Consider the following 26,667-nt stretch of genomic DNA (forward strand, 5'->3'; position numbering starts at 1 on the left):
GTTTCTTGAACCGGCGGTGCCGACCAGAGCCTCCAGGCGCAGCAGCAGAATCAACTCCTATGCTTGGTGGGGGAATTCTCGGCTTGTGCCGGCCAGAGCCTCGGTCAGCGTTGGTTCAGTCTGCTGCTCTGGGGTTGCTTTCGTTTGTTGCCCTAGGATCTTCGTTGCCCACACCATGGGGATTTCTGACGTCTACTATGTAGTAATACCCTCAGCTCGATGCTCGGGGACTCTACTTGTCGGAGCCTCAAGGACTTCTTCGCCTACACCGGTTTGTTGCTCCATGCATGGGTAGAGTGGAGGACCTTTTGTGCTCGAGGGAGGATTCATGAGAATTTCGTCATCGTCAGACCAATCAAACACCGTGGTTCTTCGTGTTCAATTGGTCTAGTCATCATCCAGAGAGATCCCTCCTGGTTTGTGGGGAGCAGTCGCTGCTGTTTTCCTCTTCTTCTATGCCGGCTCCTCTTCCGCCGGCCTCTTTCCCTTATTTTTTGCAGGCACCGGGGGAGGACTCTCCGTCCGACCAGTGTCCATTCCTCCAAATTCCGATGAGACACCGATGGAGCTCTCCTCAATTTGAATAGGTCGATGTGCATCCACTGACGGCGGCCAATCGTTTCTTGGTATGCTCGAGAAATACACTGCCCTGTCCTGCGAATGGATCTTCACATGAGTAGGATCAGTTTATTGCCCGGCAGTATGAATAAAATTCTTGAAAACATAAAGTAAAGACATTCACCTGAGGGGGCAGATTCTTGCAATTGAAGGGCTTTGTGTACCCTGATAGCCTGAAGGAGGTAGCGGAGCGAATAGCTCGGTAGTTCGCTCTTCAATGTCGCTTCTGGAAAGTATTTTGGGCCTCTCTCGAGTGCCGTCGGTCTCTCCTTTGAATTCATAACCTGGGTGCGCCCTCTCCTTACAGGGTTGTATGCTGCGCACTATGAAACTCACCGCTACCAATCCACCATTGGTCTTCACACCCTTTATCAAGCCGAGGAGTTCATTCACTTGATCCATGTCGTCCTTGCTCGGCAGCTCTGACCAGCTCCTTTGGCTTTCTGGGATGTGGTCGGCGTTACAACGCACTGCTGGGTGGCTTTGTCTCATGTAGAACCATCTGGTGTTCCACCCCTTCAGCGAAGTGTTCAGCAGTATGGTAAGATATTCACTAGCCATTCCATCCTGAAGCTGGAGATACACCCCGCCGACCACCTTCGAACCAGCGCCGCCTCTCTTCTTTAGCTAGAATAGGTGACGGAATAGATTGAAGTGAGGTAGGATGCCAAGGTATGCCTCACAAAAGTGGATGAAGATAGAAATGTGCAGAATTGTGTTGGGGTGCAGGTTGCATAGAGTAACCCCCCAGAGCTCCAACAGATCGCTCAGAAATGGGTGCACAGGAAACCCTAACCCACGCCAGAAATAGCCTTCGAATACTACAGCTTCATTAGTATGAGGCATGGGAAAGGACTCACCAAGAGCTGGCCGCCATTCAGCGGTCGCGTGGTCGGGGAGAACATCGGCCTCCACTAATCGGTTTAGCTCAGCTTCTCCTGTTCGTGATGGCACCCATTCCTCATCGCGTCGGGCCATGGCATCCGCCTTCTTGGGGCTCGCCTTCTTCGGTTTTGCAGCTCCTCTCTTTAGCGCCATCTCTTAGATCTATTTAGGGCTCGGCGACGGAGGCAGCTGTGTTTTTGGGATTTGGTGGCGCGAGATGTGAGGAGGAAGATGAAGTGGAAAAGGTGGGAACGGGGACTACGGTGGCACTATTATATAGGGTCTGTCCCACCATTCCGCATTCAAGGGTTTTTTGGGAACCATTCCCGCGATCTGCGCCGCTGTGATTTCTCCGATGCGATAAATGGGCCGTTACCTAGGCTTCCGCGTAAACCGCAGCCCATAGCACTCATTTATCACTGCCTTCAGTTGCTCCTCGCCGAAATATCACTGACTTCTCTGCCATTTATTGAGGCTCAGTAACTGACACTGTCCAGCCGTTGCTCTAGTTTTTTCCTCCATGGTTGGATTACTCCGATAAGTCCGCCTACAGCTCAGGGACTAGTGGTCTTTTCCGTTGTTTTTTGGTTGCTTCTCCATTTCTGACCCTGGCACCACGTGACTGTGTCACCTACTGTCAGGCTCGAGGACTAAGTGGGCACACTTCACCTTGCGGTGAATGTGCTGTGTCTCTTTTTTGGGCCACGCCTGAGGACTGGCGCTGCCTGCTCGGCTGGTTTTCTACTTTTCATCTAGTTTCTAACCCTGGCACCACATGACTGCATCATCTGCTGTCAGGCTTGGGGACTAAGTGGGCTCACTTCACTTTGTGGTGAGTGTGTGGGGTTTTTTCTCGAAGACTACATGCCTATAGAGGAAGATTGACTCCTACAACTTTGTTCGGACTCTAAGTGGGCACACTTGGTTCACTGCGAAGAAATTTTCGATTCTGAACTTGAGATCCTTACACCCTTATGGCAAGCCATACTTGGATCACTCTGCTCGACGGTAGTTCACACTGCTTGGTGATAGGTCATGCTGCTCGGCAACGGTTCACACTACTCGGTGACGGTTCACGCTGCTCGGTAGTTCAGCATGGTGGTTGGACCAAGAGCTTGACTGCTCGGCGTCATTCGCACCTGCTCGGACAAGCTCAAGACGGTGTTGCACAATGGGTACAAGGTGCTCAAGAACTTGCTGTGGGGTGTACGACCTCGGATACCCATGGCAGACCACATGGGTTGCGCCCCTAGGGGTGGCCTAGCCCACAAGAAGAAGCCTTGCGAGGCACGACTCTGCTCGGCGCCTTCTGCAAGACATCGGAAAGATATCCTAAAGATAATATGAGATCTGTTAGGATATGTATGATCCCAAGGTTCCTGTAATCAGTTATTACTTTCCGATTATCTCTTAGATCTAACCGACTTGTAACCCTGCCTCTCGGACTATATAAGGCGGGCAGGGACCCCCTCTAAAATCACGGCATATCATACGATAGCTAATTCAAACCGACAGACCACAAGAGTAGGGTATTATGTCATACTAACGGCCTGAACCTGTCTAACTCATGTGTCTTTGTTGCCTTCTTGTTCTTGATCTTGTGCTCCTCTACCGATCAATCTACCTTTATGGGATACCCCTCGGAGGACTGCCGATGATATTCTATCAACAATCCATCTCCTCGAATAGCAGGGGAGCTGGCGGTGAGCTATTAACGAAGAGAACCCCAAAGGTTGAACGGAGTCGACCCTATGCCCCGAGGCAGTTGGGGCATCACAAGTTGCACCCTCCTGGTGACGAAGGCACTGGCGTGATGATGCAGCTCTGTTGACGGCCTCCTCAATAGACTTCTTGCTATTCTCCATGATCTCAAACCTATGGGAAAGCAGAAACCACATGAAAGACACAAAAGATTTGAGACAGAGCAGGTTGTTTTTCGATCCATAGCCATGGCCCATATATATAGCCCGAGAAGGTGAGAAGATAGATTTCATCGGGGTTATGGAATTGAAGTCAGATATAGAAACGGATTGACACTCCAAAAATTCAGGGGACGGATAACAAAGAGATAACAGATTTAGACTTATTGCTTGCCATAATCACAAAATATCGTGGGATGGATATGTAAGGTTTACATTGACTAGCGACCAACCCACCAAGGCTTCTTTAGATTGAAGGGAGTCCGGATCCCCACAAGGCCGAAGGTCATCATAAACCGAGTCACATCGGCCCATTGATAAAATTATGCCAGGAGAAGGGGAAAGGCCGCCTGCTTAACAGATGCCCCGCTGATATCTCGGTGACTGGGAAACCATGGGAAAAAAGTCTATGGCTTTCCTGATGGACATTTGATGGAGCGAACAAGGGAAAGATGTCCACACATTTTAGCCCTTGCAAACACTATAATAGCTCTACAAGGATGGAGAGAAGACACATGTGATATCATAAGAATTCTTGTAACCGTAGTAGCTGATCCTCTTGCTCGATAAGACGCTAAGATGAGTGACACAATCACCCAATGCACAAGAATTCTTCTAACCACTCAAAATCTTTCTGTCAAAAAAAACCATGGAGGGTCCACCGGAGTCAGAGGCACTCGAGGAAGCAGATAGAAGAGAAACATGGCTGAATTGTTGAATTGCTCTCGCTAGAGTCGGATAGTCATTTTATAGTTGACCTAGAAAGATGGATCCAAGCGCCCATGAAGCAATGATGCTCTCATAAAAGTTTTGAAGCATGGGCTCATAAGCTGACATAGACGGTGACAAATAGTAGACCCCAGATCAAGATTCTCTATCTGTGACTGCGGACCTATCGGAGGTACAGACATGATAATTTTGGAATAAAATTACTTTTATTCCAAAATTGGGGGGCATGTGTTTACACCAAAATTTGGAAGAAGAATTACAGGAACTCGAAAGCTCCCAAGATCATGTCATCAAGAAATCGATTGCATAAAGGTCGGTATCAGCTGATTCAAATGCAGCACTGGAATTGGCTCTCTTCAGATAGCGCCAGTAGATAACGATAAAAGCTACAACCGGCGCTAGGAAAAACATGTTGGACTCTGGTATAAGCTAGTTATCGACTCTTGTCTAGTTTAAGTACGGCTGCATCGATCCGGTCGACCTCTACTCCTTGAACTAGATTAAGGTAAAGTTATCGGCTCTATCTAAGGGTGGCGTCCTTCGGGTAGATTCATTAAGCTACCGATCTTGCTGATGTTTTTATTGTCATTAGTTTACAGCAACATCAATTCGCCCGGTCGAGATCGAATTAGATTGGCCTCATATCCTTTAGATCCGTCATTTGTTTGTTACAACACGATATTATCTACCTTGAACGACGATTTATGTTTCATTGGCTATTTTATTTTGATCTTGATCGTGCATAGTACACGGTTAAGGCATGCATAATCTTGAAGAGTTCTGCTAGCTAGTTGAATCTAGTTTATGGTTCACTATTATGGCTGTAACAATCCGGTTGATCCCACTGATGGCACTGTAGATTAGAGGATGCTAGTTAGTAGATTTGTTCCTGGTTAGGCGTGACCTTAGCTGTTTGCTATGCCTACATCGGCTAAATAGCCGATCGCTTGTGCGTTAACGCCTACAAAATGTTTACATGATTCCGTTAAGCATGAGTAGATCTGTGTACTTTAAGGGTTTGATTTATTTTCTTTTTGACGGCTGCATCGATCCGGTCGAACCCCACTATTAGAGAGAGTGTGAGAACAGAGAGATTTCTTATTTTCTGGATTTTGAATAGTGCAGCAACTTTCGAAATTCATAGGAAAATAATTACTGCTCCAAAAATTCTAAAAATTTGTGTGTAGCTTCTGTACATGTTCTATTATGGTTTAAAAATATGAAACTTGAAATTCGAATAAATTTTTAATGTTCAAAAATTCAGTCAATTAATTGATAAATGTAATTTCCATAATTTTTGTAGAGCACTGTATAACTCCAAAAATTATGAAATTTATTTTGATACACTAATTTGTCATGTGGAAGCTTGCATAAAATTTTGAGGTCATTTGGAACAAGTTCATATTGAGCTTATTTTCCAAATTAATTCAAAATTGAATTAAAGCAAACCCTAAGTGTTAGGTTAGGGTTTGATCTTGTTTTGGTCATGTTTTGTGACCAGTAGGATTTCAAGATCAGTTTGATCAAGTCACCTATGTCATAAGCCCTAGGTCGTTAATAAGTTAACTTGTTGTAACCCTAGATGTTAGTGTCAGTTGGTTTTGTTGGCTTACAACTGTACCGCGAAGGAAAGTTGTATTCTAGTTGTTAACTATTGCATCTATCATCAAGCATCATGTTTCATATTCTATATCATGTTAAACATGGCATTGTTACTACGTGTAGTGAACGGAGGTGAACACGTGGTAGTTAATCAAGTTGCGGAGGAGGTTAATCCATCTATTGAGGTCGGATCGAATACTTGTGGAACATCGCAGAAACCGGACTTTTCTGTCAACGAAGGCAAGCCTCGGATGCATACAACCCTACCTTGTGTTTTACAAATTGATTTCTCTTTTGCTTTTCTATACTGCATTAAGTGATCAGGAGTCATGTGGAAACCTAATTGGTGCATCACCAACCTTGTTTTTCCATATCTACCTTGATTACCTGGTTTATTCGTAAATGTCTAGATATGCTTAGTCATGCTTAGTCGGGTGATTACCTGTCACCTGAGAATTTTAAATGGATCTTTGGTTACTTATGTGATCATGAAATATGAGCATGTGGAGTAATAAATCTAGACCGGGCGGACTAGGTGTGTGTGAGCCACAAGACATGGAGGTCTTGTGAGTCGGTTCTTTTCGCCTGTGTCGGTTAAGGTCCGTCCGTTGTTGAACTGTGTGCGGTGAGACTTTGTAGTACTAACCACATACTCCGGTAAGCCTTAACTTGGCTATTCTATTACGAGAATGGCTACTCGCGCAATGGGAGTGGTGAGATGGCGGGAATAGCGTGTACCCACGTGGCAATGGGCTGGATTGGTGGAGTACTGTATTCTCGGGTGGCGCAGACCCGTTCTTGTTTTAGAGGATCTGAGAGTAGGTTGATATATGTAGGTCGGGGACCTACATATGTCGTGTGGTCTGGAATTCCCAGCTGTGTTTTTAATCAGTTTGAATCGTCGTTGCTCCTCGGTTATGGAGACTCACTTCTCTGTTCATCATCGTAGTTTAATAACTGAACTTGAGAAGGTGTTGGATATGAAGTTTCATGATCTCAATACGGATCGTGTCATCTTTGTATATGATTTTATGAAGTTTTAAATGTTGAATTAAAGAATTTTGTTAAAGAGCTTTTACGCAAAATAACTTTGATTATTGCTAAATCTATACCTTGAATCCCTGAGCCTGCATTCCTGAGTTTATCAGTTTTTATTTCAGTTAAGTCTTGTTGAGTACTTTTATACTCAGGGTTCGTTGACCCTTGTTGCAGGTGAGCCTCATGAGCAGATCTGTTTTGGATCGTGCTGCATGACTATTATTCGATCTAACGATGAGAAATAAATGTGTGGCCCTTGGGCAGGGCAGTTCTATTGTGTGTTTTGTATTACATTATAATTCCACTCCACTACTACGTTTTGTATTAATTATCGAACTTAGTTTGTAAGGTTTGAAACCACTGGTTTGTAAACTAAGTTATCATAAGACTTCCGCTGTTTTTACTCTAATATATATATTTGAATAAATATTGTAATACTGCAATGACTCTGTAATGTGATCCTCCTCAGAAATCGTGGATGATTCGGGGTTCCCCGAGGACACCCGATAGACTTCTTAAGTTATCAGGAACATATGCATAGTTGTCAAAGGTCGTTGGACAGTGACAAGTGCATGTGGGTCCTATAATTTAGGAGGTTCTGCCACAGAATGGTATCAGAGCGCGATTGTTACAAAGTCTTTGTTGTATTGGTTTACAAAAACTTCAAAATGATTTGGGATGACTGAATTTAACTTGTTAATTTGGTCCAAATTGCTTCTGACTTATCTTATTTCTTTCTCACTATTCCTTATTTGATTAAAAAGGTTTTGTGTGGTGGAGTAGTAATCTTACTATGCCCTATATAAAAACAAATGTTGTTTATGTGCATTATAAGCTTTGATGATTTTGTTCGTAAGAAGGATTCTTGCATCATGATTAATTCACTAGTTAATTCCTTCACCTCTGAGCCTGGAGAAAGAAGGTTCTTTGGGGTCGACCTTGTGAAAGAAACAGAAGACAAGGTTAAGCAAATACAAAGTAATATGAAGATAGCTCAATCCCAACAAAAGAGTTATGAGGATAGACGACGTAGACCATTGGTGTTTAACAAAGGAGATTTTGTATATATGAAAGTATCACCAATGAAGGGAGTTACCCGTTTTGGTGTTAAAGGCAAGTTGGCACCTCGATATATTGGACCATTTCAAATTTCAGAGAGGTATGGAAAAGTGGCATATCGCTTGAGATTATCGGAACATCTCGTAGCTGTACATGATGTGTTCCATGTTTCTCAATTGAAGAAGTGTCTCCGAGTGCCTGAGCAGAATGTTGAGGTTGAAGGGGTGGAACTTGAACTAGATTTGACTTATTCCGAATATCCTATCCGAGTTTTGGAGTAGAAAGATCGTGTTACTCGAAGAAGAACAATCAAGTTCTACAAGATACAATGGAATCAACATTCAGAAGAAGAAGCTACTTGGGAATCAGAAGATTACTTATTAGAAAAAATTTCAGAGTTTCTTGCGTCAATATAGAGTAATGTTAGTTGAGCTAGGTTGTTAAGAATCATACTTGTAAAGGAACCTCAGCTATTTTATGGACAAGTTTTGGATGTTTTTGGACTGACACATTTCCTTTTCCATTACTTACCCTATGGCTTTGAATCTCGGGGCGAGATTTCTTTTAGGGGGAAGGATTGTAACACCCTGGGTGTTTAAATACTAAAAACAGGACATGCCATCATATGCATTGCAAGGCATTTGGTCATATTGCAAACTTTGATATGCATTCACTAAAACAAGTTTACATTTATGTGGTATGTGTTGAATTGTATTGTTTGAATCAAGTTCAAAATTTGGTTTGGATTTGAATTTTCAAGAAAACCCTGATTTTCAGCATTTAAATCCTACCCTGAAAACTCATTTCAAAATCTAAGCATATTTTGGGGTTGAGCCCAAAAGCAAAAGTGTAGAGCTTGTAAAGTTATACAAAGTTTGTTTTTGGAGTTTTCAAAGTTGTTATGAAAAAATTGAAGTAATTCAAAAAGGCGTAATTTGTTAAATGTCCCCTATTTGAATTCAAAAGTTCATTTCAAAATGTAGACCGAATTAGGGGTTGGTTATAAAAGCAAAGTTGTAGAACTTTGAATTTTGAACAACTTTTATTTTTGGAGATTTTTGAGTTCTTATACAAATTTGGGAGTAATTTGAATTTAAAAATGAATGGCAATTCTGTAATTACTGTGAACAGTGTTCACCGCCTAAGCTACACCGTCGGCGACCTTCGGCTTGCTTCCTGGCGCGTCGTGGCCGTCTGTGGCATCGCGCTGGCGTGGGGAAAGGCTCCGTCGTGGCTTCCTTGTGCTTCTGAGCCGCGTTACAAATACTGAGACACCGTCGTCGTCGTTTTTCTTCTTCCTTTGTTTTCACCGCCGCCGCCGTTGCCATAGCTCCGTTGAGCTTTTGCCGTCGACCTAGCGCCGTTGCCCTCTCGGTAAAGGCTGTCCCAGCTTCGTCTCTTCCTTGCGAACATAGCTAGCCAACCTTGGTCGCCTGAAATTGCCGGGAACTCGCTGTCCACGCTCTTCTTCCTCACGACCGGCCGAACCACCGTCGACCTTGCCTCACCGTGGTCAGGCCACTCCAGTCCGTCTCCGCCTTCACCGAGCATACTGTCGTGTTTGTGGTGAGTTCCTGAGCGTGATGCTCTCTCCGCTTTAGTCTCTACCGCGTTGTAGCCGGAGTTGTGCCGTGCGCCGCTGTGTCTGCACCACCGTGGCCGCTATGGCTGGCATGGAGCTTCCTCCGGTGTGCCTGCTACTGTTCTGAGGGTCGGGATAGGTTCGCAGGGTGATGTTGATCATGATGGTGCTGTCCACCTCACCGAAGTCTCGCCGTCGACGCATTTTGGCCGACCAGAGTCAGCGGCACCACCGTGCGCTCTGTTTGGGTCGCTGACATGCGGGGCCGGGTCGTCAGAGAGAGAGAGAGAGAGTGAGAACAGAGAGATTTCTTATTTTCTGGATTTTGAATAGTGCAGCAACTTTGGAAATTCATAGGAAAATAATTACTGCTCCAAAAATTCTGAAAATTTGTGTGTAGCTTCTGTACATGTTCTATTATGGTTTAAAAATATGAAACTTGAAATTTGAATAAATTTTTAATGTTCAAAAATTCAGTCAATTAATTGATAAATGTAATTTCCATAATTTTTGTAGAGCACTGTATAACTCCAAAAATTATGAAATTTATTTTGATAAACTAATTTGTCATGTGGAAGCTTGCATAAAATTTTGAGGTCATTTGGAACAAGTTCATTTTGAGCTTATTTTCCAAATTAATTCAAAATTGAATTAAAGCAAACCCTAAGTGTTAGGTTAGGGTTTGATCTTGTTTTGGTCATGTTTTGTGACCAGTAGGATTTCAAGATTAGTTTGATCAAGTCACCTATGTCATAAGCCCTAGGTCGTTAATAAGTTAACTTGTCGTAACCCTAGATGTTAGTGTCAGTTGGTTTTGTTGGCTTGCAACTGTACCGCGAAGGAAAGTTGTATTCCAGTTGTTAACTGTTGCATCTATCATCAAGCATCATGTTTCATATTCCGCATCATGTTAAACACGGCATTGTTACTATGTGTAGTGAATGAAGGTGAACACGTGGTAGTTAATCAAGTTGCGGAGGAGGTTAATCCGTCTGCTGAGGTCGGATCGAATACTTGTGGAACGTCGCAGGAACTAGACTTTTCCATCAACGAAGGCAAGCTCCGAATGCATACAACCCTACCTTGTGTTTTACAAATTAGTTTAGCTTTTGCTTTTCTATACTGCATTAAGTGATCAGGAGTCATGTGGAAACCTAATTGGTGCATCACCAACCTTGTTTACCTATTTTATTCATAAATGTCTAGATATGCTTAGTCATGCTTAGTCGGGTGATTACGTGTCACCTGAGAATTTTAAATGGATCTTTGGTTACTTATGTGATCATGAAATATGAGCATGTAGAGTAATAAATCTAGACCGGGCGGACTAGGTGTGTGTGAGCCACAAGACATGGAGGTCTTGTGAGCGGGTCCTTTCCGCCTATGTCGGTTAAGGTCCATCCGTTGTTGAACTATGTGCGGTGAGACTTTGAAGACTAACCACATACTCTGGTAAGCCTTAACTTGGCTATTCTATTACGAGAATGGCTACTCGCGCACTGGGAGTGGAGAGATGGCAGGAATAGCGTGTACCCACATGGCAATGGCCCAGATTGGTGGAGTACTGTATTCTCGGGTGGCGTGGACCCGTTCTTGTTTTAGAGGATCCGAGAGTAGGTTGATATATGTAGGTCAGGGACCTACATATGTCGTGTGGTCTAGAATTCCCAGCTGGGTTTTTAATCGGTTTGAATCGTCGTTGCTCCTTGGTTATGGAGACTCACTTCTCTGTTCATCATCGTAGTTTAATAACTGAACTTGAGAAGGTGTTGGATATGAAGTTTCATGATCTCAATACGGATCGTGTCATCTTTGTATATGATTTTATGAAGTTTTAAATGTTGAATTAAAGAATTTTGTTAAAGAGCTTTTACGCAAAATAACTTTGATTATTGCTAAATCTATACCTTGAATCCCTGAGCCTGCATTCCTGAGTTTATTAGTTTTTATTTTGGTTAAGTCTTGTTGAGTACTTTTGTACTCAGGGTTCGTTGACCCTTGTTGTAGGTAAGCCTCATGAGCAGATCTGTTTTGGATCGTGCTGCATGACTATTGTTCGATCTGACGATGAGAAGTAAATGTGTGGCCCTTGGGCAGGACAGTTCTATTGTTTGTTTTGTATTACGTTATAATGCCACTCCACTACTACGTTTTGTATTAATTATTGAACTTAGTTTGTAAGGTTTGAAACCACTGGTTTGTAAACTAAGTTATCGTAAGACTTCCGCTGTTTTTACTCTGATGTATATATTTAAATAAATGTTGTAATACTGCAATGACTCTGTAATGTGATCCTGCTCAGAAATCGTTGATGATTTGGGGTTCCCCGAGGACACCCGATAGACTTCTTAAGTTACCAGGAACATATGCATAGTTGTCAAAGGTCATTGGACAGTGACAAGTGCATGTGGGTCCTATAATTTAGGAGGTTCTACCACAAATAAAATAGAGGATCCTTATCTGATTATGAAATAAGTATTATAGTAGAGATGATGTTTGTGACGTGATGTAGAAGACCCGTTGAAGGCAATAGGACCAAACAGATGTAAGAGACCCGTTAAAGGTGATAGGACCGGATGTATGTTGTCATGCTGGGGACTAAATTTAACTTTGTGTGGATAAAGGCAAGCATGTTGGGACCAAGGAATAAGGGAAGAAGATAGATTTCCCATAAAGATCCAAGGTGTAATGTGTGTAGACCAAAAATACCATAGGGCAAGGATAATATTTATCAATCTAACCTTAAGATAGGGCCTTGTATGTTATTAGCGTGTAGTTGCTGCAATTGGCATAATGCTTAAAACCCCTATGATTAGGGACGAATGCAGAGTTTAAGTCTAGGTGCTCATCTCCCTTCTTCTTCCGCCAGCCCCTCTTCCTCTTCCTCTCCCTCTCCCTCTTCTTCCCTCTTGCTCTTTCTACTTCCCTCTCTCTTCATTTCATGGAGCCTAGTGGGGTAGGAGGGCTTGAGCACCCCCCGCACCCATGTGCTAGATCCACCCCTGCCTATCATAAAATGTAGAACTTGTTCTTAAATAAAATATTCATTTGGATCCAATCACTTGGCCCCTCGCTTTACCACTTCTTCCCAAGCGTTTTTTGAACATCTGGACTTTCTTCCCCTAGCGCTTCTCACTGACATCTAACCTAGGTGTGGCAGAACTGCCCGAAATAACATAATTACGGAGGCGCTTGTCTTCCACTAGACACTAAGCACCCTGAAGTTGAGCTACTTTAGGTAGTTCTATCGAGCACACCCCTTGGGAGAACCCGAAAATCCACATTTTTCAACATGATCTTAATGGGAGAATAAAGCTTACAACATTTTAGCCATTTTTTACATCACTTTATGTGCAACATCAGAGTATAATATTTATTGTTTATAACAGTGGGATATAACCATTTTATCAGAGTTTTAGTGGAAATAAAATCATTTAATGACAAGTCAAACATTAACATGATGATCCATTATATACATCATAACAGGTTATAGTTTTTTCCATTGTAAAACATTTTGGTTGGAAGTTTTAAATAAACTCTATGTCCGTAACGTTAAGAAAATCCTCGCTGAGCCCACCAGGAGGTTTTCACACACAAGTGTCAGCTCCATATGTTCCTGTCACCAGCAACAGGGTAGAACAAACCCTGAGTACTCAATTGTACTCCGCAAGGCTTACCTGTCAGGAGGAAAGAAAAGACTCCAAGGATATGCAAGGCTATCTGGCTTGTGGGTTTTTGCATCTGCATGAAGCATTACTAAGCGTGCATTCTTATATTCAATTTTATTAGCAGTCATCATTAGTTCATTAACTAACCATTCTATGTAAGCACCTATGCTACTTTCAAGCAGGTGGTAAGCAATCATAACTATTTTATCATTTTTCATATTTCAGTTCTTACTATGGTGCTAGATCATAGACAAGTCATACCGTATTACACGGCGATTCGTGAATCAATGTGCCCAGTTGGGTACCCTAAAATACACGCCCGCTTGTACCCCAGGCATAAGCAGGACCAACTCACCACTCTCCTATCAAAGGGTCTAGGTCCCCGTCTAAACTTGGACTCTAAGCCCCCACACCTGAGTCCCGGACTCAGTGTGGTGCTTAGACCTCCACCATCTCCGCCTCCAATCAGTCGGTCCGAAAAGAGCCGAAACCCACGATAAGAGAGCAATGAGCCTTCCCTGCTCCCATAAACAAGTATGCGCTCAGGATATTAAGTCTGTGACCTAACTAGAATCCAATGCAACGGACGGTCCTCAATTGACATAGGCGGAACAAATGCAATCCGAGCCTCGCTCGAATGCCTAACCAAGTCCAGATGCAAAGTACCATTCCACCCAGTCTTCAATTATCATTCATATATATTCCATGTGATAGTAATATAATGACAGTAATAATATCTTTCCTATCGCGAGTGACAGGCAATCACTCGACTTTTATTGGAGTCCTGTAGCATAACAATCTACACGATCCTATCATACTAGTAAAACTCATAGGATAAGGGTATATATATGCAAGTGGGTTTCATTCAACTCCTTAAACTTAATGCACAAGCATAAAATAAAGTGCAGAATAATAGGGGTTATGCACCGGAGCTTGCCTAGGTAAGATATAACCAAGTTAGCTTTCATCTTGGTGTCATGATCATCAAGTCACTATCTTTTCCGCTACTCTAGTTATCTCCATGATCCATCGTTGTTCCTATTAGGATATACGTGGATGCAACGCAGAGACGCAATTAACCAATGGTAACTGCAACTCTATAATACGATTACGCTCCACGAGCTAACGAGCTAGCTTAATGACTAACATACCAGTCTACGTATCCACGTCGCCAAGTAGGGCTTGTTTCCGAAAAATGTTTTCATTCTACAAACCCCCAATTACATTTGACATTTGATTGATTAAATATATATTTTCGTACTAGGGCTCATTTAGTTACCTTAACAAACTAATTCCTATGGAGCTACAAAAATTACAGTGAGCACCCAATAATATTAGGAATTTACTGTAAAAATTTTAGAGCCAATATTATTACCAATTTATCACAAAAATTCCTACAAGTTTATGCTTAAATAATATTAGAGCATGTTAAAATTTTTAAGGTAACCGTGAAATATTTTAGAACCATGGGAACCAAGTACACTAGCAGGTAGATCATGATTTTATGAACTTAACAAAATTGGTTTCACAATTTTTGGTCAGCTACACAATTTTTTCTCGAATTTACAAATTTACCCTAGAAACTAATTTGGAAACGCTTTAGAAAAAGTAAAAGCCGGTGGCCAACGATTTCGGCCCAGCAACCTAAACAGCCCACAATGGGGAGCCTGCGCGTGTAGCAGGCCGGCCCAACAAGCGGCCCGCGATGGGGAGCCCGCGTGCGCCCTCGTACCTTTTGCAAAAAACCCTCAGTGTAACAGATTATCACACGACGTCACTGAGCACTATTACACCAGAGACAAGCTTTGCACTAAGGTCCCCGGATGTTTCCACCTTCACAACAGGGAGGTCCCTGCTCTACCTCATGTTCGCCGACATGGTGACCAGCGGCATGGGCGGCTGCGCTGGGCACCCCGAGCTCGCTACCGTGGGGGTAAGGAGCCGACCTTTGCCTACCGCTAAGCGCACACTCCTAGGTAGCGGTGGGGAGCTTAACGGCGCACTACCAAGGGCTAGCCCCGGCGACGGGTGGAGCCATGCCACGGCATGCTCGTTCCAGCGACCTAAGGCTCTACCGAGGTGGTGGTGGTGATGGATGAGCACCAGTAGCTCACCAGGGTTTGCGTTGTGGTGGTGGTTGAGGCAGAGGAGCGACGAGGCGACCTGGCCACGTGCGCCCGTACCTCACGACGGTGTGCCGAGCGTGACACCGGTGCGCCACCGCTCCGATGGTGGACTCCCTAGACAAAACAACATGAGCACCAAGCGGAGGGGGTCAAGGCGAGTTTATGGTCTCAAGCAATCGAACTACTATCACTCCAATCCTACCTCTCTCCCCAGTTCCAGGTCACGGCGGTGACCATGGCCCACGGCGAGCAGAATCTCGAATCGACGCGGTGAAGGACATCTGCTGGGTCTGGGTATGGTCGGGGCGACTAGCTGGCTTCCTATGCTACCTACTGGCGTGAGGAGACGGGCTGAAAAGCCTTGTGCTGGGCGAATTAGAAAGGCAGAGGCACGGAGTTATGGCCAAGACCACGTCGGAGGGCACACGGGTGAGCTCGAGAGGGTTGAGCGAGTTAAAGCGGGACTCCAGTCGGTGACGGCAGCGAGCTCGCACACACAGGCGACGAGGCTTGGTGATTTGGCGTGACGCGCATAACTTGGAGCGACCAAACCCGAGCAGAGCCCTCCATGGCGGCTAGCAGTAGGGCAGGGGAGCGTCCCATCACCCACTGGAGCCGGAGCCAATGACCTAGACGCAAAGACATTGGACGACTCAAGTGCTTGACAAGGTAGGTGGATTGAAGGGTGAGGCGGGCACCATGTCTGCCGAGTCCACTCCGCCGCGGCAATGGCATGCTTTGCGCGCGACACCGCGGCCATTCGCCTAAGCACGACGTGCGCGTAGCAGCGAGCCAAATCGCAGACGATGCGCGACATCAACCTCGTGCGTGAGCTGGGCAATGGCAGTGGCCCGGCCACGGCCTTAGCCCCAGCGCCAGCAGCGCCCCGCGCGGTGACAACGAGCCCGGACCGAGCGGCTGCTATCAGTGGCGTGCACGAATTTTAAAGCTCGGTTGAGACCAAACCAATTTGCCAAGGCTTTAGAGGGTCCTAAAGGCTATCCCAAGGAGCATCAAACACAAACTTAGATGAACTACCGAGAGAGATAGAGACACGTCAAAATAGGTTCGTCAAGCCAGGCGCTGATTCACGAACGGAGTGCCAAAACCTGACCGCAACGCGTTCAACGAAGTTTGAGCAATTTTTAATAGATCTAAACCTTGTTAACTTCAACCAACAAATACTTCATGCAATAGTCCATACTTTATACTAACCCGTAGGAGCTAAATATCTAAGCACCCTTTAACTATTTTTCTCAATATAATTCGCCAAAATGGTGCTTTAAACATAAATTCATGTATTTGCCGACTTAACGAAAAGGGCTTATCTTAACGTTAGGTTTGATTTTAGAGCTCCCAAAACACTAGTTAACAACATCTATTTTCCAAAAGTTAAAGTTGCATTGTCATCTACCAAGTTTGTACTTCCAACTTTATTTAAGTGCCACATACATGTTCTATAGTATTTTTGCTTAATAAAATTGGTTTTAAACCCTAAGTGATATAACATGGCTATTAAATCAACTTTCGTTTCACATTTCTGTTGATCGTTTCGAGTTACAGAAATTGATCTACACACTTTATCATATGCATTGACACATAAACATGATGCTCATAACATAGTTTAGCAAGTTGTTTAAGCGATAACACCGAGGGTGTTACACTGGGCCAGTGTAGAAGACGGACCGGAGAGAGAGCGAAAGGCGATGAGAGAGAAGATCATAAGTGTTTTTTACTTAACATAGGTTTCTTTCTATGAATCTTTTATTGTAGCACTATAGTAATATTTATTGCTTAATACTTATTTTTTAAACCATTATGTTGCCCTAAAATCAAAGACAATATAGATTGCTTGGTGCCGACCGCCAAGCGGGCCACCATCCATCCAGTGATCCAGAAGGTAGCAGCCTCCAATCGCAGCATCCCTCCGATATCGCTTCCCGTCCCCGTCCCCGTCCCCGTCCCCACCCCCGGCTTATCCCATCCCTATCCCCCTCCTCCCCCGATCCTTCCACACAAACCCACACCACCACCGCCCCATGCCCCTTCCTCCTCTCGTCCCCGCCATGGCTTCCACCTTGTCCCCCACTTCCGCCGCGAGGGCCCTCCTCCCGGGCTCCACCTCCCGCCCACTCTTCCTCGCCGCCGCTGCAGCTTCCTCAGGTAACGTTATCTCATCTTACATTTCCCTCCCCTTCCCACTCTGTTTCCTCAGCGAGCGCCGAATCCAACACCCCCCTCAACCCCCTGGTCTACTCGCAGGGCGCATTCAAACCATCCAGGAAGGGGCTGGACTTCCGCCGCGGTCGATTCACCGTCTGCAATGTCGCCGCCCCCACCGCCGCCGAGCAGGTACGCCCCCGTTCCCCAATTCCCGCCGGCCGGCAGGAACCGGTAATCCTTCCTTCCTCCGCAACCCCGCATTCGATGTCTGCTTCTGCTTGCGCGCAGGAGGCGACGGCGTCGGCCGCGAAGGAGAGCCAGCGCCCCGTGTACCCGTTCGCGGCCATCGTGGGGCAGGACGAGATGAAGCTCTGCCTGCTGCTCAACGTCATCGACCCCAAGATCGGCGGCGTGATGATCATGGGCGACAGGGGCACGGGCAAGTCCACCACCGTCCGCTCCCTCATCGACCTGCTCCCGGACATCCGCGTCGTCGTCGGCGACCCCTTCAACTCCGACCCGGACGACCCCGAGGTGATGGGCCCCGAGGTCCGCGAGCGGGTCCTGCGGGGGGACACCAGCCTCCCCGTCACCACCGCCAAGATCACCATGGTCGACCTGCCCCTCGGCGCCACCGAGGACCGCGTCTGCGGCACCATCGACATCGAGAAGGCGCTCACCGAGGGCGTCAAGGCGTTCGAGCCCGGCCTGCTCGCCAAGGCCAACAGGGGGATACTGTACGTCGACGAGGTCAACCTGCTGGACGACCACCTCGTCGACGTGCTGCTGGATTCCGCTGCGTCGGGGTGGAACACGGTGGAGAGGGAGGGTATCTCCATATCCCACCCTGCTCGCTTCATCCTCATCGGCTCTGGTAACCCGGAGGAAGGGGAGCTCAGGCCACAGCTGCTGGACCGGTTCGGGATGCACGCCCAGGTTGGTACCGTCAGGGATGCCGAGCTCAGGGTGAAAATCGTGGAGGAGAGGGCTCGTTTCGATAGGGATCCAAAGACGTTCCGTGAGTCGTACCATGAGGAGCAGGAGAAGCTTCAGCAGCAGATAACGTCTGCGCGGAGTAACCTTGGCGCAGTGCAGATTGACCATGACCTCCGCGTCAAGATATCCAAGGTGTGCTCTGAGTTGAATGTTGATGGACTCAGAGGTGACATTGTGACTAACAGGGCTGCCAAGGCGCTGGCTGCATTGAAAGGAAGGGACAGCGTCACGGTCGAGGATATTGCTACTGTCATTCCAAACTGCTTGAGGCATCGGCTCCGGAAGGATCCGCTCGAATCCATTGACTCAGGTTTGCTCGTCATTGAGAAGTTTTATGAAGTCTTTAGCTAGATTGTTCTCGAGGTAAATGTTCCTTAGTCACAAATTTTGGCGGGAACCCTCTTGTTCTGCTGTTCTCATAAGGTTCTGCTGTTCTGATAAGCTTGAATTTGGTATCAATTTTGTGCACCTAGCATCATAATAATGTAGAATCCATTCCCTTCCATTTGGAATGCATGCTATGAGCATCATAATGCTCTTTGCATTTCAGTCTTCCTTGTAAGTCATTGTTACAGCATTGGATGCTAATAATGTATTATATATCTTGTGCATCAGTTTGAATTTCTAAGTATTCGTGAGCCATGGTTTTGACCTTGTGCAATCGTACTACCGATATGCAGTTGTTTGAGACAGTTGGGGATGTGGAGCGGTAGAGGTTGAAATACATTTAGTGCCTCGCAAATTTTTTAAGGTATTTCTGGTTGTAAGGAAGTGTGCAAATGGGTGTTGGGACGTTGACAATTTTGAAAAATTAATATGTGTTGTTCCCCCATCGATGAAAGAGGAAATTAATTGATATGAAGCCAAGTGTTGTGTAAGTGAGGTGTAATTTGGCATGATTCCATGAATAACAGGAAGGTGAACAGATCTTTGAAACCTCGAGGTAGCTACAAAATTAGCTTGAGGTCTCATCATCTCAGTACTTTTGTATCAGTCAAACAACAAATCTGTTTGTTGCATTTCAGAATTCGGCAATTATTGCTCTCATTTTTAGGTTTCTGACTTCATGTGTTGATAAGATTATATTTCTGGTTCTAGCTTATATTTTATCTATGGAAGTTAGCTATTGGTTTTGTCATACCTCAATTGTACTGGCTTTGTCAACTGGGCTGGGAGTCTCTGGCTTGTGAGCCCTGTCTTTGATCTAATTTATTTGGCAACCTTTATTTACTGCTTAATCACTTGAATGTTTTATGTGCACAGATTAAAGTTGTCGTGCTCCATTTACTCATGTTTTTGTCACTGGAAAATGTAGGTTTATTGGCTTCAGAGCCTTCAGTAGTTAGCTGCTTTTGTCTTACAACTGTTTTCTAATGCCTCATCGAAGGCCTTGCATCTTAAAGTTTTTCCGTACTGATTTGTTCATGGTTTGTCAATGGAGAATGATAGGTTTGTGAGCCTCTATATGATGATATGTCGATATCTGAACACTTTTTCCTAATAGATTTGTCAACAAATTATACAACTTATGTATTTCATACTCTCAATTTCGATTGGGATTATAATTGGTTGCCTTGTTCTGTTTGCTGGATTAATTAATGCTGAGTAATCATGAAGATTTATGTTCTTAGATTGAAGTTTATCATGCACATTTAGCATGATTTTCTCAATCGAGAATGTTAGGTTTTATAGCTCTGATAGCTCTGTCAAGGGTTAAAAACGGTTCACAGAAATCAAAGAGGCGTCAATGTGAGGGCACGTACAACAGAGAGACAACATGCTGTCTGTAAGGCTTTGAAATTTATAATATAGACGGTTAAACAGACGACTCGTACAACCCACAAACAACTATTGCCTATTTAAGTGTCTATAAATCGTTTAATGTTTGCATGTAGCCATGATCAATCATGAATGCCATTTCTATATTGTGTTGCTAATTGATGAAAACAAATTCTTCAAAGTAAATTTATTCCATGTCAAAATGCTTCAACGCTGAAACTTCGTTGGCTCCGTTCGCGTGTTCTTAAACATTCGCTTCTTTTTTCATCCAGAACAGTATTTTCTTCTCACAAATTCTTTCAGAATTCCTTCAAACCATCTAAATGTGCACATACTACGATCTTCTACGGACCAAAATATTCAGCATCATTGACTGACCCCATAGACAAGGGAGGATCACTGTACATATCAGACAATTGCAGACGAGGTGTCATCTCTGTATCAGTTGCTAGTGTATACTTTTGCAGCATGTAATGAACGGTGTCGGAGTCCGAACGCCGTTGATCTGGAGTCCGGAGCGTTCGATCTGGAGTTCATGCCAGGCGTGCCTGAGCAGGGCGGTCAGTGGCGCCCGCGCGTGGCGGCCCGACGACGCCCGCGACTGGACGGCGAAGCTCACGACTGGTGTATCCGGCGGCGCCCGCGCGTGATGGCCCGACGGTGCCCTTGCTTGGCGGTTCGGCAGCGCCCTCGAACGCGCCTAGGAGGTCGAGCACGAGCAGCAGAAGGGGCGCGACGAAAGGGATTGTGGCCTATGGTTTTGGTGTAATTTGGATGGCTTAGAGGAATTATGAAGATATTTATGAGAAAAAAATATAATTTTAGATGAAAAAAAAAGCGAATCTAAGTTGAGTTTAAGTACACGCGAAAGAGGCTGTGGCGTGGAATGCTCGTCTCTCGCGCACGCCCACAGACGATCCGCACGACGACTCCAACGAACGGCCCCACCTCGGCTCAACGAGATCGCCTGGGAGCACGAGCTCTGGTCGCCTTCTCACGAAGAGACGACTTCTCTCTCTTTATTTAAGTAGGCCCTGTCACATTAGTACACATGTGCTAATAATAAATTAATTAGGTTTAATAAATTCGTCTCACGGCTAAGGATTTCTCTAATTTGTTTTATTATTACTATCAAACATTTCAATGTAAGACTCTTAAACTTTAGTTCCTGGATTTAAACACCACCTTACACTGGATGGCGGTGTTTTCTACAATGACATCTCAAAGCCCGTTGTATGTCGGCTCGGATTGTCTACAAGATTGAATATTAAAGTTTAGTCTCTATTCCATCGGATATTTGGACACATGTATAGAGTATTAAATATAGACTAAAAAATAATTAATTGCATAGATTACGACTATTTGCGAGACGAATTTTAAGCCTAATTAGTCCATGATTTGATAGCGTGGCGCTACAGTAAAGCTACAGTAAACATTTGCTAATGTCGGATTAATTAGTTTTAATAAAGTCGTCTCGCAGATTACTGAGGACTTCTGTAGTTTGTTTTATTATTACAATCCGAACACTCCTATGCAACACCCCAATATAACACCCCTAAACTTTAGCTCCTAGATTCAAACACCCCTAAACTTTAGCTCCTGGATTCAAACACCACCTAAGTAGAGATCTTGAGCGATTAAAGACATGAACAATACAAATTTTCAATGAAAATTCCATTCCTCCTGCATAGATTGGCCCAATTTCCTATACCATAAGGAAACATTTAAATAACATGCCTATGGCTCTAAATATAAAATTGCAAATTATCTAGTATCTGCGAAATGAAAGCATTTGAAGGGTCAAACTAATATCTCAACGTATATGGGATGCCACATTTAAACCATAACCATTTAGGATAAGAGTAGGTCATATAGTGCACTTATATGATATATCTTGTGATTTCTGTGTGAAACAAAGGGCCTGTTTGATGCAGCCCTGGCCTGGGAGCGCTGGCCAGGCATGCACATCCGACCCTAGGCACTCAAAATCGAACGCCTGGGAGTGATGCCTGGCTCAGGCAGCTTTCCCACGCTGCCATCCAAACAGCCCCAAAGTGACGGAGACCTGCAACACTATCTATCTCCGCGCTGTGCTCGCTTATAGCCGTGGTCGCCGCCAGCGCGCAAGGCCGCGGTCGAGCCGAAACAAAATTGGCCCGGTTTATTTCGCTAAAATTTAGCTTATACTGCTGCTTATTTGTATGAGAAAATAATATTCGTTCGTTGAAAAGTACTATTTAAACAGTGTTGAAGAACCGAGCCTTAATCCACAGAGATCATCATATAGGCAACAGAAAAGTAGAGGATGCAGAGAGATTGCGACGCGTACATGGCTTGGTGTGGGGTGAGTTACTCCTGCAGATCAGGTATTGAGCTTCCTCTCCCTTGTGACGGGCGCGTTGGGTGCCTCCGTCTCCGGTACGGCGCCACAGCCACGAAGACCGTCGCTTGTGCCTTCAAGTTGGCACGGTTGCTGGGGTGGCGGCGGCAGATCCCGCGTCTCCATCGTTCCTTCTTTGATTTGCCGATGCATACGGAGGCCTCGTTTAAATCAGGACGTAAAGTTTTATGTGTTATATTGGATGTTATATGAAGGCGTCGCACGGGGTGTTCAGATACTAATAAAAAAAATAAATTATAGAATTCGTCAGTAAACTACGAGACGAATTTATTAAGCCTAATTAAGTCGTCATTAGCACATGTGTGTACTGTAGCATCACATTGTCAAATTATGAACTAATTAGGTTTAAAAGTTTCGTCTCGCAAATTAGTCGCAAACTGTATAATTAATTATTTTTAGTCTATATTTAATACTCGATACATGTGTTCAAACATTCAATAAGATATGCGTAAACTTTTGGGAAACTAGCCCCTATAGAAACTTAGGGAGGGACGGCGTGAAATATGAGAAAGGGAGTGCATGATTGATTGATTAACCAGGCAATTACCAGATGGAAATGAAAGGAAAGAATTAATGAGGAAATCAACTGATAGATGCGTGGTGCGGTCGCGCGTGGGGTGCCACGGTGCGTTTAACCCAGGCTTCACCACCAAAACAACTATGACCAGGATCATGGCGATGCTTTGTGAGAATAGATCCGAGCCATTTAATTTTATAGGATGTGATTTTTAGGTGAACGAATAGAGGTAGACGTAGAAAAGTTCATCTGAGGGGTGGGTGAGGGAGGATTCATAGGTGGACTGAGCGTATTTCGGATTACACTAGTACACCACCATCTTCTTTTTTTCACTAGCGGTTCGAAAAGAGCAGGCGACACTAGAAATAAAACTATGGGTCCAGATCATAAATCGCCAGTGTAAATTCATTTTCACTGGTTGTTTTCTTAAGTTTACCGTCAATAAAAATACATGATCTCTACTGACGGTAGCCTTAAGAAAATAACCAGTAAAAATATATTTATAGTGACGGAAATTCACTACAAATAGATGACGAATATTAAAAATTACTAAAATTTGAATTTTTTAAATGACCTCAGATGGAGAAATGACCAAAGTAAAAGTTGTAGAACTTTGTTGTTTACAACATTTCCATTTGAAATCATTTGATGTTTTAAAATGCTATTTGAAATTTAATTTTTAAATGATTAAAGATCTCTGATCTCTCTTTTTAATATCTGGCTAAAACTTGTAACTAATCTTTATCTCTCATATTATCTACAAATTACATGATTTTTTCCCTAAATTTTTGTAAAATCATGCTCTATCAATTTATTGTGTTCTTACATCTAATATTTTGGTTATCTTTTCTCGTAAACATTTTAAAAATTTGAGTTTTAAAAATGATAACTTCAAACAGCATTTTGAAACATCAAATGATTTTAGCTGAAGAAGTCATGGACATAAAAGTTGTACAACTCATCAAGATCTATAACTTTTATTTTGGTCATTTCTTCATCCGACCAAGTGGTAGTAAACATTGTTCACAAATGACATATCTTTTATATAGTTTCATAAACTATATGAGAAATTTATAAATTTGTGAACAATATAGACTATCACTTTGTTGGATGAAAAAATGACCAAAATAAAAGTTGTAGGCATTGATGAGTTCTACAACTTTGTTGTTGATGACTTTTGCAGCCGAAATCATTTGCTGTTTAAAAATCTTGTTTGAAGTTTTTATTTTTTAAAATTTAAAATTTAAAATTTTTAAACGACCTCGGATGGAGAAACAACCAAAACGGAAATTGTAGAACTCAAAAAGTTATGCAACTTTATAGTTGATAACTTTTTCATTTAAAGTCATCTTGTCAAGAAAAACTACGTTTAAATTTCTAAAATTTGAAATTTATATTTTTAAAACGACCTTAGATGGAGAAATAACCAAAATAAAAGTTGTAGATCTCAAAAAGTTATGCAACTTTGTAGTTGATAATTTTTTTATTTGAATTCGTTTAGGGTCTTAAACAATCAATTTAAACTTGAGGATAATATGAGGAGAAAGAAAATCCATTATAGACACAAGTGAGTGTGTGGTGTAGTGGTGCAGTGAGGGGAGGTCACGGGTTCGAATCTTGCTGGCCGCGAAGTGTGCGAAAAATGTCGTGACTTGTGAATTCGACAGAGCGAGTGGATGGCTGACTAGTGGGGGCCTCCTTGGATTAATTTTTTTTTTGCTATTTTTTGAGCCTGATTTGCAATTTTTGAAAATCATTTGTAGTGTGGACTAGTGGCGGGTTTCTTAAGAAAAAAGTTAGTGTAAATCATTTGTAGTGGCGGATCCCTAGAAGACGCCTGTGAAGTTCATGATTTTCACTGGCCTTTGCCACTGGCGGTACTGATAGACGCCTGTAGAAATAACTTTGAAACCGTCAGTAGTGAGCTCTACTGTACTAGTGTTAGTCCCTTATAATAGAGATGATGCTAAGGTGTATAAATGGACCTTTGAAGCGTGATACCATTAAAGTGGACATTTTCATCATCCTTGGCATTATGGTTAGCTAGATACAATTAGAACTAGATACCTCATGAGATCAATGTGATGTTCCACGATCATAATTTGTTTTGAACTCTTCGTATATGACTCATGAGTTGTTTTCTTTTAATTGTATTTCAAAGTATCTTTTTGTTTTATCCATATTTTTTTGGTGATATTCAAATAAACTCTGTTTTATATAATATAATATACAATTGTTTTATGTATTTGTTTGGGATATATCACAAACAAAAATATTTGACTTTATTTAATTATAGAAAGAATTTGTGCATTTATCATGTGTATTCTACATTTTTGTGGGTCACATCACATGTATTTTGTATATTTTAGAATGTTCGAAAAGTATCCATATGATGTTCTTTTAAATTTTTCTATACTTGAAAGGATCTAAACAATGCCTAGAGGAGGGGTGAATAAGTGTATCTAAAAAATTCTACACAAACTCAAAGTCAATAGTCAGCAATTGTCAGAACTTCCGACAGTTTGGGGCAGAACTTTCGGCGGGCGAAAGTTTCGATGTGAACAGTCAGCAGTTCCGGCTCCTACAGAAAATTAACTACAAGTGCTAAAATGAGCTTTGAGTATGAGATTCCTTACACACCCACTTCCAAGTGGTTAGATAGACACGTAGGGTCACTCCCTTGACGTCGAAATACTTTCACTCCGTATATCGAGTCCAAACCCTAGAAAAAGCTTTGGGGAGGAAGAGAGACAAATAAGAACAAGTATGATAACACAAATCACAACAACAACAAGCACGTGGGACATAGGGATTTATCTCGAGGTTTGACAACCCCACAAAGAAGCTCATACATCCTCATTGTTGAGGTGACCAGAAAGGTCAAAGTCTCCTCCACCTCCTTGCCTCTCTCAAAGCAACTACAAAGGTCACTCGAGCTTTCCACTAAGAAATCAAGGGTAATACAAACTTCTCAAGGCTCTTCCACAAGATGGAAGGTCTTGGGCGATGCCTAGCTAGCTAGGAGCAAAGATCCAAGAGTAATACATGCAAATCCAACCGGCTTGACGAAGAAATCAAGTGCTTAAGCTGACCAAATTGATTCTCTCATTCAATCTACTCTCCAATCACTCAAATCCTTGGGGGAATTGAATCTAGGAGCAAAGGAGAGAGGAGAGAAGAGTCTTAAATGCTTGGGAGGAGTTTTGGACAGAGTTAGGTCGCAATGAATGAGTGGTTAACGGTTAGAAGAGAGGAGAGAGCTATTTATACTTCAAGGTAAAAACCAACCGTTCAGATCTACGTTGGAAGTTCTGACACAGATCATCAGAACTTTCAACACCTAAGAAAAGCACTATTCAAACGCGCTATCCATTTGGTTGATTTAGCCAGAGTCAGCACTGCCGATGACTGCCGGCACTTCCGACTCACGTCAGCGCCTCTAACGGTTGGCTGAGCTAGGCGCCTAAGTCCCAAGGGACCGGGACTTCTGGCAGGAGCCGGGACTTCTGGTAGCCGGCACCTCCGGCTAGCGTCGGCATATCCGATGACCAAGACTTCAAAAACTATATCTAAGTGTTCGTGAGG

General features: G+C 43.6%; 1 pseudogene; it reads left to right on the plus strand.

Annotated features, from left to right (window-relative positions):
* The first annotated feature begins 17,228 nt into the window (after positions 1 to 17,228).
* LOC136504324 (magnesium-chelatase subunit ChlI, chloroplastic-like) lies at positions 17,229 to 18,999 on the plus strand (annotated as a pseudogene).
* The last annotated feature ends 7,668 nt before the right edge of the window (positions 19,000 to 26,667 follow it).

This window comes from Miscanthus floridulus, chromosome 14 (assembly GCF_019320115.1).
Source record: "Miscanthus floridulus cultivar M001 chromosome 14, ASM1932011v1, whole genome shotgun sequence".
Lineage (NCBI taxonomy): Eukaryota > Viridiplantae > Streptophyta > Magnoliopsida > Poales > Poaceae > Miscanthus > Miscanthus floridulus.